The sequence below is a fragment of the Engystomops pustulosus genome, chromosome 10 (assembly GCF_040894005.1).
Source record: "Engystomops pustulosus chromosome 10, aEngPut4.maternal, whole genome shotgun sequence".
NCBI lineage: Eukaryota > Metazoa > Chordata > Amphibia > Anura > Leptodactylidae > Engystomops > Engystomops pustulosus.
This window is the reverse complement of record NC_092420.1, coordinates 66717426-66735450: the sequence shown is the minus strand read 5'-3', so window position 1 is coordinate 66735450 and position 18025 is coordinate 66717426. Positions and strand designations below refer to the sequence as shown.

At 41.9% G+C, this 18025-nt stretch overlaps 1 long non-coding RNA gene across 3 annotated transcripts in view; it reads right to left on the bottom strand.

The window, feature by feature from the left end:
- Positions 1-17667, bottom strand: part of LOC140104045 (uncharacterized) — a 218363-nt gene extending 200696 nt beyond the window's left edge. For all 3 annotated transcript variants that reach the window (XR_011850235.1, XR_011850234.1, XR_011850233.1), the window contains exon 1: positions 17465-17667. This is a non-coding gene — a long non-coding RNA (uncharacterized lncRNA). The remainder of the gene's footprint in view (positions 1-17464) is intronic.
- Between the last annotated feature and the right edge of the window lie 358 nt (positions 17668-18025).

Sequence of the window (18025 nt, the reverse complement as noted above, 5' to 3'; positions counted from 1 at the left end):
CAGCCAATCAGATGGCCTGATCAGAAAATATATGCAACTGAGGTGTGACCAAAGAAAAGCAAGCAGGTTCTTTTGAAAAAATATGTTCCTGAATCCTGCAATTTGGATGCTTTCCCTACCACTCTCCTGTTCCATAGGAGCATGTCATTGACTGGTAAGAAGGGTTTCCAGACAACTGCAATTGTGTGGCCCTGAGGTTGTGGGTTCGAATCCCACCTTAGACAATTGCCACTGTAGTCACTATAGGAAGTGATTTGATGTAATTAGGTGGCTGGCCACACAGAATATTTCATGGACCTGTGAAAGTTCTCCATTGTTGTTTTCTTTTAGGGGTGATTTTACAAGAATATAAAACAGCTTTGCCCTGATATTAACAAATATGTGTCAGCCAATGAGAGGGGTCGCTCAGAAAATATACGCAAATGATGTGGGAAGAAAGAAAAACAAGCAGGTTTGTTTTAGGAAAACTGTCCTGAATCCTGCAATTTTGGTGCTTTCCCTACCGCTCTCTGGTTATATACGGGTGGTTCATTGTTGGTAAGAAGTATTTCCTGACTGCTCCAGATAAGTGCACCTGTGTGGCACTGACGTTGTGGGTTCGAATCCCGCCTTGGACAATTGCCACTATAGTTCCTATGGTAAGTGCTTTAATGTAAGTAGGCATTCGGCCACACAGAAAATATCATGGACCCATGATAGTTCTTTATTGTTCTTTGCTTTTTGGGGGGAAATTAGAAGAATTTAAGACAGCTTGTACCAAGTAGAGGCTTCCATAGAAACTGCATCAGCCAATCATGGGGCCTGATCTGAAAATATATGCAAATGAGGTGTGACCAAAGAGAAACACGCAGGTTCTTTTATGAAAACTGTTGTGAATCATGCAATTTGGATGCTTTCCCAAACCACTCTCTTGTTCCTCAGTAGCATGCCATTGGCTGGTAAGAGGTATTTCCAGACTGCTTCAGACAAGTGGACCTGTGTGGCGATGAGGTTGTGGGTTCGAATCCCGCCTTGGACAATTGCCACTGTAGTCACTATAGTAAGAGGTTTGATGCAGGTAGGGGGCCGGTCACACAGAAAATATCATGGACCCGTGAAGGTTCTCCATTGCTTGTTTCTCTTTGGGGTGATTTTACCAGAATATAAGGCATCTATGCGCTGATATTAGCAAATATGTATACTATAGACACTTCTATACTAACAGAGTCAGCCAATGAGAGAGGTCACTTAGAAAATAAATGCCAGTGATGTGGGAACCAAGAGAAACAAGCAGGTTTCTTTAAAAAAAAACTGTACTGAATCCTTCAATTTGGTGCTTTCCCTACCGCTGTCTAGTTCCATACGGGAGGTTCGTTGGCTGTCAAGAAGTATTTGGCGACTGCTCCCGATAAGTGCACTTGTGTGGCGTTGAGGTTGTGGGTTCGAATCCCGCCTTGGCCAATTGCCACTGTAGTCACTATTGTAAGTGATTTGTTATAATTAGGTGGCCGGCCACACAGACAATATCATGGACCTGTGAAAGTTCTCTATTGTTGTTTTTTTTAGGGGTGATTTTACTCGAATATAAAACAGCTTTGCCCTGATATTAACAAATATGTGTCAGCCAATGAGAGAGGTCGCTCAGAAAATATATACGCAAATGATGTGGGAACAAACAAAAACAAGCAGGTTTGTTTTAAGAAAACTGTCCTGAATCCTGCAATTTTGGGGCTTTCCCTACCGCTCTCTGGTTTTATACAGGTGGTTCATTGTTTGGTAAGATGTATTTCTCGACTGCTCCAGATAAGTGCACCTGTGTGGCGCTGACGTTGTGGGTTCGAATACCGCCTTGGACAATTGCCACTATAGTTCCTTTGGTAAGTATTTCAATGTAAGTAGGCATTCAGCCACACAGAAAATATCATGGACCCATGAAAGTTCTTTATTGTTGTTTGCTTTTTGGGGGGAAATTAGAAGAATTGATGGCAGCTTGTACCAAGTAGAGACTGCGTTAGCCAATCAGGGGGCCTGATTTGAAAATATATGCAAATGAGGTGTGACCAAAGAAAAACATGCAGGTTCTTTTATGAAAACTGTTGTGAATCATGCAATTTGGATGCTTTCCCAAACCACTCTCTTGTTCCTCAGTAGCATGCCATTGGCTGGTAAGAGGTATTTCCAGACTGCTTCAGACAAGTGGACCTGTGTGGCGATGAGGTTGTGGGTTCGAATCCCGCCTTGGACAATTGCTACTGTAGTCACTATGGTAAGAGGTTTGATGTAGGTAGGGGGCCGGTCACACAGAAAATATCATGGACCCGTGAAGGTTCTCCATTGCTTGTTTCTTTTTGGGGTGATTTTACCAGAATATAAGGAATCTATGCACTGATATTAGCAAATATGTATACTATAGACACTTCTATACGTACAGAGTCAGCCAATGAGAGAGGTCACTTAGAAAATAAATGCCAGTGATGTGGGAACAAAGAGAAACAAGCAGGTTTCTTTTAAGAAAACTGTACTGAATCCTTCAATTTGGTGCTTTCCCTACCACTCTCTAGTTCCATACGGGTGGTTCATTGGCTGGCAAGAAGTATTTCCTGACTGCTCCCGATAAGTGCACTTGTGTGGCGCTGAGGTTGTGGGTTCGAATCCCGCTTTGGACACTTGCCTTTGTAGTTACTGTGGTAAGTGCTATGATGTACAGTAAGTAGAAGAGCGGCCACACTGAAAATATCATGAGCCCATGACAGTTCTCTATTCTTGTTTTCTTTTGGAGGGGATTTTACAGGAATTTAAGACAGCTTGCACCCTGACATCAGGGCCTGCACCAGCATTGCGCATACTGGGGCAAGTGCCTGGGCCCAGAGGTGCTGGGTGGAGGGGGGCCCATATAATGCTGTATGTAAGGAGTCCATGGAGGTCTGAAGGGCTGTATCTAGCCTTACTGAAAATGTTGTTGATCACTACCTTAAGAAAATAGTTGAAGCCCTGCAATCCTATACACGGGATACAACTGACTTATTACGAAAGCTGTGGATTTTTTTCTTTCGATCATGAATTTGCTACTTTCTTGTTGCAATTGTTGGAATTTGTACTCTTCCACAATTTTTTCCTGTTCAACGGGTCCTTCTACCTACAGCTCCAGGTTACAGCTATAGGGGCGTAATGTGCCCTCATATGCAAATTTGTTCCTTGGGCTGTGGGAGAGAGACCTGTTGGGAGACGATTGGGATACCACTATGGACTGGGTCATGTTTTGGGCCCGGTACATAGATGACATCCTGATCGTCTGGAGCTGCAACAATTTTTTGAGAGACTGAATCACAATCAACTCAACATCAAACTAACATATAATGCAGACAAGTAAATGGTTTTATTTTTGGATGTGCTTTTATTTAAAGACACAAATGGCTATTTACAGACTAATGTGTACAGAAAGGAAACCTCAGTTAACGCGCTACTCCACGCAACGTCCTCACACCCCTCACAAACTATCAATGCTGTGCCCATAGGCCAATTTCTTCGCATTAAAAGAATCTGCAGTTTTTTTAAGAAAACTGTTGTGAATCATGCAATTTGGATGCTTTCCCTACCACACTCTAGTTCCATAGGGACATGTCATTAGATGGTAAGAAGCATTTCCAGACTGCACCAGATAAGTGCACCTGTCTGGCGCTGAGGTTGTGGGTTCGAATCCCGTCTTGGACACTTGTTACTGCAGTTAATATGGTTAGTGCTTTATTGTATAGTAAATCGGGCGTTTGCCGTACAAAAAATATCATTGACCGATAAAAGTTCTCTAGTGTTGTTTTCTTTTGCAGGTTTTACAAGAATTTAGGTCAACTTGTGCCAGTATATTAACACATATGCAACACCCTCGCCGATGCAATGGCGAGGTAGTGCTTGCGAATACGTCCCACCTGTAGGTAACACCACATTACACTACATGGTCCTTATAGGATAAAGGGGAAATTGCAGTGGTTAATCCTGCCTGGCAAGGCAGATGTTAATTTGTGATGTAATTATGTCAACCAATGTCTGTGTTACATCCTGTCTCTGTGCACTGAGAGGTAATTGGAGGAGCAGCCATCACCTGACCAAAGGGAGGTAATAAAACCCCCTAGCCTGGAATGTTCTAGAGGAGAAGGAGAGAAGTCTCTCCCCAAGGGAGAAAGAGAGAAATCTCTCTCAGGAGAGAGACCGGTCCTAGTCAGGCCCTCTGGGTCTGTAGGACACAAGCAGAGAGTAGTTAGCTGAGCAGCAGCTCAGAGACTCTAGCATACCAGACCAGTGCAGGAAGAGCCTAGCCCCTGCCTGAAGTGGAAGCCAAGACTAGAGCTAGTGTAGTGAGGAAAGGGGTATCATCCTACCTTCAAGGGTGATACCTGAAGAGATCCAGGACCGAGCTGAAGCCTCCTCTAAGGACACAGCTGCCTCCCAGCCTGCCCTCTACATCCAGGCTGGTGACCTACATCCTGCGGCTCCCTCCAAATACCTCTCCAGTACTCCATCTACCTGTTAAAGGCACGTTTGCTGAAGTTCCTGCGGTTCCAATAAAGAACTGTAAGTTGTTTTCTTCAACCTCTGCCTCCGTCTGGTCCCTGCTACTACAACTCCCATCATCACCGGCACCCTGTCCACCACACAGAGACTCACACTCGGGACATTAAGGGGTTGCCCCAGGGAGATCCGCTATAGCAGCCGCTCCCTCATCTTTTCTTGCCAACACCACCCTGCTGGAGACCTGCCAGGCTGTAGGACAGCCCTCCGATTCCCCCCGTACCAAGCACCGTGACAATAGCGTGCTTAGGCCGCAACCGCCAGCCACTCCGGTACAACGGGCCCCGGCTGTCTCCAGGCCTCACCGCAAAGGGCTAGGCCCCGGTGGGGGATGTTGCACATATGTACCATGTAGATGCTTCCACAGAGACTGCGTCAGCCAATCAGAGGGCCTGATCAGAAAATATATGCAAATGAGGTGTGACCAAAGAAAAGCAAGCAGGTTCTTTTGAAAAAAATGTTCCTGGATCCTGCAATTTGGATGCTTTCCCTACCACTCTCCTGTTCCATAGGAGCATGTCATTGGCTGGTAAGAAGGATTTCCAGACAAGTTTACTTGTGTGGCGCTGAGGTTATGGGTTCAAATCCCACCTTGGACACTTGCCTTTGTAGTTACTATGGTAAGTGGTTTGATGTACAGTAAGTAGAAGAGCGGCTACACAGAAAATATCATGAGCCCATGGATGTTCTCTATTCTTGTTTTCTTTTTGGGGGGATTTTACAGGAATTTAAGACAGCTTGCGCCCTGACATCAGGGCCTGCACCAGCATTGCGCATACCTGGACAAGTGCCTAGGCCCAGAGGTGCTGGGGGGGGGCCCATATAACGCTGTATGTAAGGAGTCCATGGGGGTCAGAAGGATGGGTTTCTATAAAATTTCCATGTGCTGGGCTATTTGCTATGATAAACTAGGGAATATTTTAGGAAACAGGAGACTGTTTCAGTTTCTGAGTTTATAAGGCTGCCACGTGAGTTCATTGCAAAGGGGCCCACTGAGGCTTTTTCGCCAAGGGGCCTTCAGAAACCTAGAGGAGACTCTGGCAGACACTAAAACACATGTACTGTATGGATGCTTCCATAGAGGCAGCATCAGCCAATCAGAGGGCTTGCTCAGAAAATATGCACAAATGAGGTGGGACAAAAGAATAACAAGCAGGTTCTTTTCAAGAAAATGTTCCTAAATCCTTTAATTTGGATGCTTTCCCTACCACACTCTAGTTCCATAGGGACATGTCATTAGATGGTAAGAATTATTTCCAGACTGCACCAGATAAGTGCACCTGTCTGGCGCTGAGGTTGTGGGTTCGAATCCCGCCTTGGACACTTGTTACTGCAGTTATTATGGTTAGTGCTTTATTGTATAGTAAATCGGGCGTTTGCCGTACAAAAAATATCATTGACCGATAAAAGTTCTCTAGTGTTGTTTTCTTTTGCAGGTTTTACAAGAATTTTGGACAACTTGTGCCAGTATGTTAACACATACGTACCATGTAGATGCTTCCATAGAGACTGTGTCAGCCAATCAGATGGCCTGATCAGAAAATATATGCAACTGAGGTGTGACCAAAGAAAAGCAAGCAGGTTCTTTTGAAAAAAATGTTCCTGAATCCTGCAATTTGGATGCTTTCCCTACCACTCTCCTGTTCCATAGGAGCATGTCATTGGCTGGTAAGAAGGATTTCCAGACAAGTGCACTTGTGTGGCCCTGAGGTTGTGGGTTCGAATCCCACCTTGGACAATTGCCACTGTAGACACTATGGTAAGTGGTTTGATGTAATTAGGTGGCCGGCCACACAGACAATATCATGGACCCGTGAAAATTCTCCATTGTTGTTTTCTTTTAGGGGTGATTTTACAAGAATATAAAACAGCTTTGCCCTGATATTAACAAATATGTGTCAGCCAATGAGAGAGGTCGCTCAGAAAATATACGCAAATGATGTGGGAACAAAGAGAAACAAGCAGGTTTGTTTTAAGAAAACTGTCCTGAATCCTGCAATTTTGGAGCTTTCCCTACCACTCTCTGGTTATATACGAGTGGTTCATTGTTTGGTAAGCAGTATTTCCTGACTGTTCCAGATAAGTGCACCTGTGTGGCACTGACGTTGTGGGTTCGAATCCCGCCTTGGACAATTGCCACTGTAGTTGCTATGGTAAGTGATTCAATGTAAGTAGGCATTCAGCCACACAGAAAATATCATGGACCCATGAAAGTTCTTTATTGTTGTTTGCTTTTTGGGGGGAAATTAGAAGAATTGATGGCAGCTTGTACCAAGTAGAGACTGCGTTAGCCAATCAGGGGGCCTGATTTGAAAATATATGCAAATGAGGTGTGACCAAAGAAATACACGCAGGTTCTTTTATGAAAACTGTTGTGAATCATGCAATTTGGATGCTTTCCCAAACCACTCTCTTGTTCCTCAGTAGCATGTCATTGGTTGGTAAGAGATATTTCCAGACTGCTCCAGACAAGTGGACCTGTGTGGCGATGAGGTTGTGGGTTCGAATCCCGCCTTGGACAATTGCCACTGTAGTCACTATAGTAAGAGGTTTGATGCAGGTAGGGGGCCGGTCACACAGAAAATATCATGGACCCGTGAAGGTTCTCCATTGCTTGTTTCTTTTTGGGGTGATTTTACCAGAATATAAGGAATCTATGCACTGATATTAGCAAATATGTATACTATAGACACTTCTATACGTACAGAGTCAGCCAATGAGAGAGGTCACTTAGAAAATAAATGCCAGTGATGTGGGAACAAAGAGAAACAAGCAGGTTTCTTTTAAGAAAACTGTACTGAATCCTTCAATTTGGTGCTTTCCCTACCACTCTCTAGTTCCATACGGGTGGTTCATTGGCTGGCAAGAAGTATTTCCTGACTGCTCCCGATAAGTGCACCTGTGTGGCACTGAGGTTGTGGGTTCGAATCCCGCTTTGGACACTTGCCTTTGTAGTTACTGTGGTAAGTGCTATGATGTACAGTAAGTAGAAGAGCGGCCACACTGAAAATATCATGAGCCCATGACAGTTCTCTATTCTTGTTTTCTTTTGGAGGGGATTTTACAGGAATTTAAGACAGCTTGCTCCCTGACATCAGGGCCTGCACCAGCATTGCGCATACTGGGGCAAGTGCCTGGGCCCAGAGGTGCTGGGTGGAGGGGGGCCCATATAATGCTGTATGCAAGGAGTCCATGGAGGTCTGAAGGGCTGTATCTAGCCTTACTGAAAATGTTGTTGATCACTACCTTAAGAAAATAGTTGAAGCCCTGCAATCCTATACACGGGATACAACTGACTTATTACGAAAGATTGACGATCTATATATTGGAGACGTTATGCTGTTGGTAACGTGTGATGTCGAATCACTTTATACAAGTATTCAACACCAGGACGGACTAAAAGCTGTGGATTTTTTTCTTTCGATGGAAAACTTCGATCATGAATTTGCTACTTTATTGTTGCAATTGTTGGAATTTGTACTCTTCCACAATTTTTTCCTGTTCAACGGGTCCTTCTACCTACAGCTCCAGGTTACAGCTATAGGGGCGTAATGTGCCCTCATATGCAAATTTGTTCCTTGGGCTGTGGGAGAGAGACCTGTTGGGAGACGATCGGGATACCACTATGGACTGGGTCATGTTTTGGGCCCGGTACATAGATGACATCCTGATCGTCTGGAGCTGCAACAATTTTTTGAGAGACTGAATCACAATCAACTCAACATCAAACTAACATATAATGCAGACAAGTAAATGGTTTTATTTTTGGATGTGCTTTTATTTAAAGACACAAATGGCTATTTACAGACTAATGTGTACAGAAAGGAAACCTCAGTTAACGCGCTACTCCACGCAACGTCCTCACACCCCTCACAAACTATCAATGCTGTGCCCATAGGCCAATTTCTTCACATTAAAAGAATCTGCAGTTTTTTTAAGAAAACTGTTGTGAATCATGCAATTTGGATGCTTTCCCTACCACACTCTAGTTCCATAGGGACATGTCATTAGATGGTAAGAAGTATTTCCAGACTGCACCAGATAAGTGCACCTGTCTGGCGCTGAGGTTGTGGGTTCGAATCCCGCCTTGGACACTTGCTACTGCAGTTAATATGGTTAGTGCTTTATTGTACAGTAAATTGGGTGTTTGCCGTACAAAAAATATCATTGACCGATAAAAGTTCTCTAGTGTTGTTTTCTTTTGGGGAGGTTTACAAGAATTTAGGTCAACTTGTGCCAGTATGTTAACATATAAGTACCATGTAGATGCTTCCATAGAGACTGCGTCAGCCAATCAGATGGCCTGATCAGAAAATATATGCAACTGAGGTGTGACCAAAGAAAAGCAAGCAGGTTCTTTTGAAAAAAATGTTCCTGAATCCTGCAATTTGGATGCTTTCCCTACCACTCTCCTGTTCCATAGGAGCATGTCATTGGCTGGTAAGAAGGATTTCCAGACAAGTGCACTTGTGTGGCGCTGAGGTTGAGGGTTCGAATCCCGCCTTGGACAATTGCCACTGTAGTTGCTATGGTAAGTGATTCAATGTAAGTAGGCATTCGGCCACACAGAAAATATCATGGACCCATGATAGTTCTTTATTGTTCTTTGCTTTTTGGGGGGATATTACAAGAATTTAAGATAGCTTGGCCTGTATATTAACACATATGTACCATGTAGAGGCTTCCATAGAGACTGCGTCAGCCAATCAGAGGGCCTGATCAGAAAATATATGCAAATGAGGCGTGACCAAAGAAAAACAAGCAGGTTTTTATAAGAAAACTGTTGTGAATCATGCAATTTGGATGCTTTCCCAAACCACTCACTCTCTTGTTTCTCAGGAGGATGTCGTTGGCTGGTAAGAGATATTTCCAGACTGCTTCAGACAAGTGGACCTGTGTGGCGATGAGGTTGTGGGTTCGAATCCCGCCTTGGACAATTGCCACTGTAGTCACTATAGTAAGAGGTTTGATGTAGGTAGGGGGCCGGCCACAGTGAAAATATCATGGACCCGTGAAGGTTCTCCATTGCTTGTTTCTTTTTGGGGTGATTTTACCAGAATATAAGACAGCTATGTGCTGATATTAGCAAATATGTATACTATAGACACTTCTATACATACAGAGTCAGCCAATGAGAGAGGTCGCTAAGAAAATATATGCAAATGATGTGGGAACAAAGAGAAACAAGCAGGTTTCATTTAAGAAAAGTGTACTGAATCCTTCAATTTGGTGCTTTCCCTACCACTCTCTGGTTATATACGGGTGGTTCGTTGGCTGTCAAGAAGCATTTCCCGACTGCTCCCGATAAGTGCACCTGTGTGGCGCTGAGGTTGTGGATTCAAATCCTGCCTTGGACACTTGCCTTTGTAGTTACTGTGGTAAGTGCTATGATGTAAAGTAAGTAGAAGACCGGCCACACAGAAAATATCATGTGCCCATGGATGTTCTCTATTCTTGTTTTCTTTTTGGGGAAATTTACAGGAATTTAAGACAGCTTGCGCCCTGACATCAGGGCCTGCACCAGCATTGCGCATACCTGGGCAAGTGCCTGGGCCCAGAGGTCCTGGGGTGCTCATATAACGATGTATTTAAGGAGTCCATGGGGGTCAGAAGGGCTGTATATAGTGAATCCATAGAGTGTTGGGAGGGTTTCTATAAAATTTCCGTGTGAGGGGCTATTTGCTATGATAAACTAGGGAATATTTTAGGAAACAGGAGACTGTTTATGTTTCTGAGTTTTTAATGCTGCCACGTGAGTTTATTGCAAAGGGGCCCACTGAGGCTTTTTCGCCAAGGGGCCTATGGAAACCTAGAGCAGACCCTGCCTGACACTAAAACACATTTACTGTATAGATGCTTCCATAGAGGCAGCATCAGAGGGCTTGCTCAGAAAGTATACACAAATGAGGTGGGACCAAAGAAAAACAAGCAGGTTCTTTTCAAGAAAACGTTCCTAAATCCTTTAATTTGGATGCTTTCCCTACCACACTCTAAGTATTTCCAGACTGCACCAGATAAGTGCACCTGTCTGGCGTTGAGGTTGTGGGTTCAAATCCCACCTTGGACGCTTGCTACTGCAGTTAAAATCGTTAGTGCTTAAATGTACAGTAAATCGGGCGTTTGCTATACAAAAATATCATTGACCCATAAAAGTTCTCTAGTGTTGTTTTCTTTTGCGGGTTTTACAAGAAGTTAGGACAACTTGTGCCAGTATATTAACACATATGTACCATGTAGATGTTTCCATAGAGACTGTGTCAGCCAATCAGAGGGCCTGATCAGAAAATATATGCAACTGAGGTGTGACCAAAGAAAAGCAAGCAGGTTCTTTTGAAAAATATGTTCCTGAATCCTGCAATTTGGATGCTTTCCCTACCACTCTCCTGTTCCATAGGAGCATGTCATTGGCTGGTAAGAAGGATTTCCAGACAAGTGCACTTGTGTGGCGCTGAGGTTGTGGGTTCGAATCCCACCTTGGACAATTGCCACTGTAGACACTATGGTAAGTGGTTTGATGTAATTAGGTGGCCAGCCACACAGACAATATCATGGACCCGTGAAAGTTATCTATTGGTTGTTTTCTTTTAGGGGTGATTTTACAAGAATATAAAACAGCTTTGCCGTGATATTAACAAATATGTGTCAGCCAATCAGAGAGGTCGCTCAGAAAATATACGCAAACGATGTGGGAACAAAGAGAAACAAGCAGGTTTGTTTTAAGAATGTTGTGAATCATGTTGTGAATCATGCATATTGGATGCTTTCCCAAACCACTCTCTTGTTCCTCAGTAGCATCTCATTGGCTGGTAAGAGATATTTCCAGACTGCTCCAGACAATTGGACCTGTGTGGCGATGAGGTTGTGGGTTCGATTCCCACCTTGGACAATTGCCACTGTAGTCACTATAGTAAGAGGTTTGATATAGGTAGGGGCCGGTCACACAGACAATATCATGGACCCGTGAAAGTTCTCCATTGTTGTTTTCTTTTAGTGTTGAATTTACCAGAATATAAAACAGCTTTCATATAAAACATGAAAGACAGGTGGCTAAAGATAGCAAAACAAATCCCAAGAAATTTTTAAAGTATATCGGGTCAGAACAGGTTGGGCCCCTTTATTCTGAAAAAGGGGCATCGGTGACTGGAGACCAAAAGAAGGCGTAGATACTTAACCCCCTAAAGGACGCAGCCATTTTATAGCTTAAGGCTCAGCCCCATTTTTTGGATTCTGACTTGCGTCGCTTTATATGGTTATAACTTTTGAACACTGTTACTTATCTAAACGATTCTGAGATTGTTTTTTCCCCACATGTTGTACTTCATTTTAGTGGTAAATTTTGGCTGATAAGTTTTACGCTTATTTACAAAAAAAAGAAAAAATGATGAATTTTTTGAAAATTTTTCCATTTTCTAAATTCGAAATCATTGCGTTTTCAGGCAGACAGTTTTACCACCTAAATAAATTGCTGAATAACATTTCCCATTTGTCTACTTTACATTTTCATAATTTTTGAAATGTCTTGATAATTTATTTTGATGTCACGTGGCTTACAAATCGAATAGCGATTTTCCTGATTTTCAGAATTGACTGTTTTGGGGATAAATACAGTTTTGAATGAAATTTTACATATTTAGCATCAAAAACCCCCTATATAACCAACCCATTTTCAAATTCGCACCCAACTTTTACGAAGATTGTTAACCACTTGAGATATTAATAGTAATTACATCAAAATGGAGGAGAAATGTAGAATGGTCAAATTGTGCCGGTTATACGTTCATTTAGCCCTAAAATTGACACATTTCCAAAAGATAAAAAGATAAAACCCACCATAAAATTTGTTCTGCAATTTCTCCCGAGTACATAGACTCCCTACATGTGGCCGTGACTCTTTTTATGCACAGCGAGGCGCAGAAGGAAAGGAGGGACCTGCAGCTGCCAGGATTTTACTTTCCTCATTAGCACCTTTTGTAGGCTATAAAATTTACGCTTTTTCGTTATTGGGGCCATGTGACGGCATTTATTTTGCGGGATGAGATGCTTTTTTCATTGTTGCCATTTTGGGGTTGGTATCCCCTATTGTTGAAAATTTTGAACTTTTTTTTTGAGGGCAGGAGTAGAAAATAATCAATTCTGTACTGGTTTTTTTCCGTTTCTTTTTTCGTGTTCACCATATAGCCTAATAATCATGTTATATTTATTCTATGGGTCGATACGATTACGGGGATACCATATATGAATACGTTTTCTTACGTTTTACTAAATTTGCCAAATAAAACCCTAATGTGGGAAAAATCGATCATTTTTGCATTGCCGTCTTCCAAGTCGCATGACATTGTTACTTTTTTACGGAGCTGATTGATGGCTTATTTTTTGCATAGGTGTGGTACTTTGCAACCGTATCATTTTGGAGTACATATGTTTTTTTGATCACTTTTTATTGCCTTTTTTGTGGGATTCAATAGTTAAAAATAATATGTTTTGGCAGGTTTTTGACAGTTTTTATTTACGGCGTTCATCGTACAGGTTCAATAATTATTTAGTTTTATTCTACGGGTTGTTGCGGACGCGATGATACTATATATGTGGGGTTTGTGTTATGATTTAGACTTTTTTTAGCGTTATATGTCTCTTTGTATGTTATGGGGCTTATGGGCATTTTTAGTGATTTATTACTTAATTTAAAAAAAAAAAAAAAACTTTTTTTTTACTACTTCCACCCTGGGACATGAACAAGCAATCATCTGATTGCTTGTTCATGATAATACTCTCTAATATTCATGTATTGCAGGGTATTAGCAGTGTCAGCCTATGCACTTGCATAGGCTGACACTGTGCCTTTAAGATGACGTCATAGACTGGCACTGAGCATCAACAGATTAACCCCTAGGGGACACAGCCTATTTTGGCCTTAAGGACGCGGCCCCATTCTTCAAATCTGACCTGTGTCACTATAAGTGGTTATAGTTTTGGAACGCTATGAGATATCCAGGGGATTTTGAGATTGTTTTCTCGTGACACATTGTACTTCAAATTAGTTTAAAAATTTGGATGAAATCTTTTGTGTTTAGTTATGAAAAAAAACTAAGTTTGGCAAAAATTTGGAAAAATTCTTTATTTTCAACGTTCTAAATTCTCTACTTTTGATGCAGATAGTCATAGCTCCCAAATAAATTCATAACTTACATTTCCCAAATGTCTGCTTTATGTTGGCATGGTTTTTTAAGATTCCACATATTTTACTAGAATGTTATGAGGCTCAGAATTTAGGTATCATTTTTCAAATTTTTTGTAAAATCACCAAAACCTGTATTTAGATGGACCTGCTCAACGCTTTACGTGTTTTATAGGAGTTAAAACAAAATGGAGGTGCAGTCTGCAAATTGTAATATTTTTCACAATACACTCATTTTGGGTGGAAAATTAAACATTTACAATGGATTAAATGAATAAAGGCTCCACAAAGTTTGTTACCCAATTTCTCCCGAGTACACGGATACTCTATATGTGGTGGTAACCTGCTGTATGGGCGCACGGCCGGGCATAGAAGGGAAGGAGGCGCCATCCAGATCAGATTTGCTATGTCACATTGTACAGGCTATAATTTTTTTCTTTTTTTAATGTGGACCTATAGGGGCTTATTTCTTTTGCCACATGAGATGCACTTTTCTGGTACGTAATTTGGGGGAATCTATAGGCTAATTGGTGAGATTTTATTAACTCTTTGTTGGTGGAGGAAATGAAAATCATCACTTTTCAGGAAGATTTTTATGGGGTTTTTTTTTTGGCTGTTTACCATACCATAAAAATAGTGTATTATTTTTATTCTATGGGTCGCCACGATTACAAAAAGACCTCATTTATATAGATTTTTTATTTTTTTCCCATTTTTAGTGCATAAAAAGTAATTTGGCAAAAATGTTGTTACTTTTAGCATCACCGTCTTTCATATGCATAACTTTTTTATTTTTCGCCTCACAAATCTGTTTAAGGGCTTATTTTTTGCGAGAAGGATTGTTCTTTTTAGTGGTCTTATTTTAGAGTGCATAACATTTTTTAAATCCCTTTTTAGAGCATTTTTATAGGGTATTAATTGAAAATGATCTTTTTTCTGGAGCTTTTTTTTGTTTTGTTTTTTACGGGGTTAACTTTGCGGATCTAATAACGATTCTGTTTTATTATGCAGATTGTTACGGACGCAGGGATACCAAATATGTGGGGGTTTTGTGTATTTTATTCAATTGTACTGAATAAAAACCAATTTGGAGAAAATCTTGTTCATTTTAGCATCATCATCTTTTCATATGCATAACTTTTTTATTTTTCGGCTAACAAATCTAGTTAGGGGCTTATTTTTTGCGAGAAGAGTTGTTCTTTTTAGTGGGCTTATTTTGGAGTGCATAACATTTTTTAAATTACTTTTTAGAGCATTTTTTTATAGGGTATTAATTAAAAATTATCTTTTTTCGGAACGTTTTTGCGTTTTTTTTTCTACGGCGTGTACCGTGCGGGTCCAGTAACGATTCTGTTTTATACAGATTGTTACGGACGCGGCAATACCAAATATGCTGGGTTTTTTGTGTTTTTGTGTTTTTTATACTTTATTAAGTGTTTTTATGGGAAAGTGACATTTTAGGGGCTTATATTTTTATGTATTTATTTTTATTTATTATAATGTGTAGTGTTAAGTGTTTTTGCATATTTTCACTTATGCATACTTGAACTTGAACCAGTGATGCTCTGATCACTGGTTTAAGTTCAATACACTGCTCTACAATACTATTTTATTGTAGAGCAGTGTAAACTGTCTGAGCAAGCTTGCGCATGCTCAGACAGTTTACAGTCAGACCCGGAAGGGGTCTGACTGCCATGGAGACCGGGCAGCTCCGGGGCACATGCCAGTCCTCGGAGCTGCCCAGAAGTGGATCGGATCCCCCAGTAAGCGGCACGGGGGATCCGATCCACAGCGCAAACACCCTTACACGCCGCGGTCATGTTTGACCGCTGCGTGTAAGGGGTTAACACCCGCGATCGGAGCCGGCTCCGATCGTGGGTGTTAGCGCAGGCTGTCAGCTGTACTAGACAGCTGACAGCCGCTGCTTCTGGTACCGGCTCCGTTCGTGAGCCGGTGCCAGAAGCAGGACGTTATAGAACGTCCCTGTGCGCTAAGCATCTAGCCCCTGGTGCGCCTAGGGGTTAATATGTTTATTAGCTCTGTTTATACGATAGAAGAAAGAACTTCTGATGTGGGTGGTGCTAGTGTGGGTCTAGGGCCGGCGCTATGGGTAGGCAAAGTGGGCAATTGAAAGGGGAGAATCTCTTCTTTCAAATGAATTTTGTTTCTAGGTGTCATGGATCCAAAGATATTCAGGTTTAAAGTGAGAATATCAGGTGCCATTTGTATATATAAAAATCACTCCCAACTGCAGTTTAACAGTTAATATCTCTATTTCCTAATACTTAGAAACAAATTCATAGATTCATATAAAAGAGGAGACTCACTTCTTTCTTAGGAAAAAAGAAGTGGGGTTGTATGTGTCACAGAGCCAGAGATACGGCCCTCTGAAGTTTCCACCCCCCTCCAGATTCTTAGCCATCAGGCTGCAGGGAGAATTTGCTGCACACAGGAGCTGCTGCACCCAGGGGTGTGCCAAGCCTGTCTGCTACCTGAGGCGAGCCATAGAGAGACGCCCCCCCCCCCCCCCCGCCATTTATAAGGGAATGTCAGGACCAGATCCATCATATTGGTTTGGTGTGAAAATAAATTGATGCAAAATACATACAGAGTACCGCCATGTAGTACAAGATAGATACAGTGTACAGCCATGTAGTATAAAATTCATAGAGTACCGTCATGTAGTAGAAAACATATACAGCCAGGGCCCCCATTGAATGTAGTCCAGACAGGGAACAGTAATATACCCCCCACGCCAGCAATGACTGTATAAAGCTCCCCCCAAAAGAAAGCAATTACTGTATACATATATATATATCACACACACATCACAAATTACACACACATATACATAAACCTATTTCATGTTATACCTGTATATACAGTATACACGCATTACACCTATATCTACACCCTTTACATGGTATACCTGCATATACACATTCATGGCACCTATATATACACACCTATTACATGTTATACCACTATATACACACATATATAATACATTACACCTATATATACAGCTATTACAAGTCATACTTCTATATACACACGCATTACACCTATATATATATACAGCTATTACATGTCATACACATTACACCTATATATACAGCTATTACATGTTAAACCTCTATATACAGAAGCATTACATATATATATATATATATATATATATATATATATATATATATATATATATACACACACACAGCTATTACATGTCATACCTCTATATATACATGCATTACATCTAAAGAAAAAAAGGGGAGATGAAGCGGCACTGTGATTCCGGATTATATCCAAAAAATTGGGTGCAGGCTTGTAGAGGTCCGGCTCAAGGATCTCAGATGTCCACTTAGGAAGAAATGGGGAAGCAGCACTCCGTGTTCAAAGGGTATTTATTTCACCAGTGGGAATTACAACGTTTCAGCTATCTCAATGTAGCCATTGAGATAGCTGAAACGTTGTAATTCCCACTGGTGAAATAAATACCCTTTGAACACGGAGTGCTGCTTCCCCATTTCTTCCTAAGTGCATTACATCTATATATATAAAGCTATTACATGTCATACCTCTACATACATACGGATTACACCTATATATACAGCTATTACATGTCATACCTGTTACATGTTTACATGTTATACCTCTAAATACACACACATGACATGTTTTACACACATATACACATGACAAAACACATATAAACAGAGAACACACACACATATACATTACACTTACCTGGTATACAGCAGCAGGTCCAGGTCAGGCAGTGGATACATCAGGGAGGCCTATGGAGCTGTCTCCTCTGTGCAGGAGGCCCGGGCTGGTGGGCGGGGCTTCTCCTGTCAGCTCTGCCGGGGCCTGCACCTACAGGGAGACCAGCCACATCTTTGAATGTGGCGCTCCCACTCCCCCTCCTCCTTGCTCTTCCTCCCCCTCGCTCCTCCAGGCTGCCTCTGTGCTAGTGACACAGGAAGCGCTAGTAAGCACTTCCTATGTCACAGCAGCGCCGCACAGGACGTCCTGCGTGGTGCTGTTAGCAATGGTACTTGCATCTAAATGATGCAAGTACTATTGTAAGTAGTAGCGGCGCAGCCTGGCAGTGTGCAAGATGCCGCCTCTCCACCAGCAGGAGGCGCACCGCCCTGAGGTGAAAGTCTCAACTCGCCTCATGGCTGGTGCGCCCCTGGCTGCACCTCACAGATAAAGGAAATATTCACTTTATATGTTACTAATAGAGATGAGGGAACACACTCGTCCGAGCATTAGCGTACTCGAAACTGCTTGTTGCTCGGACTA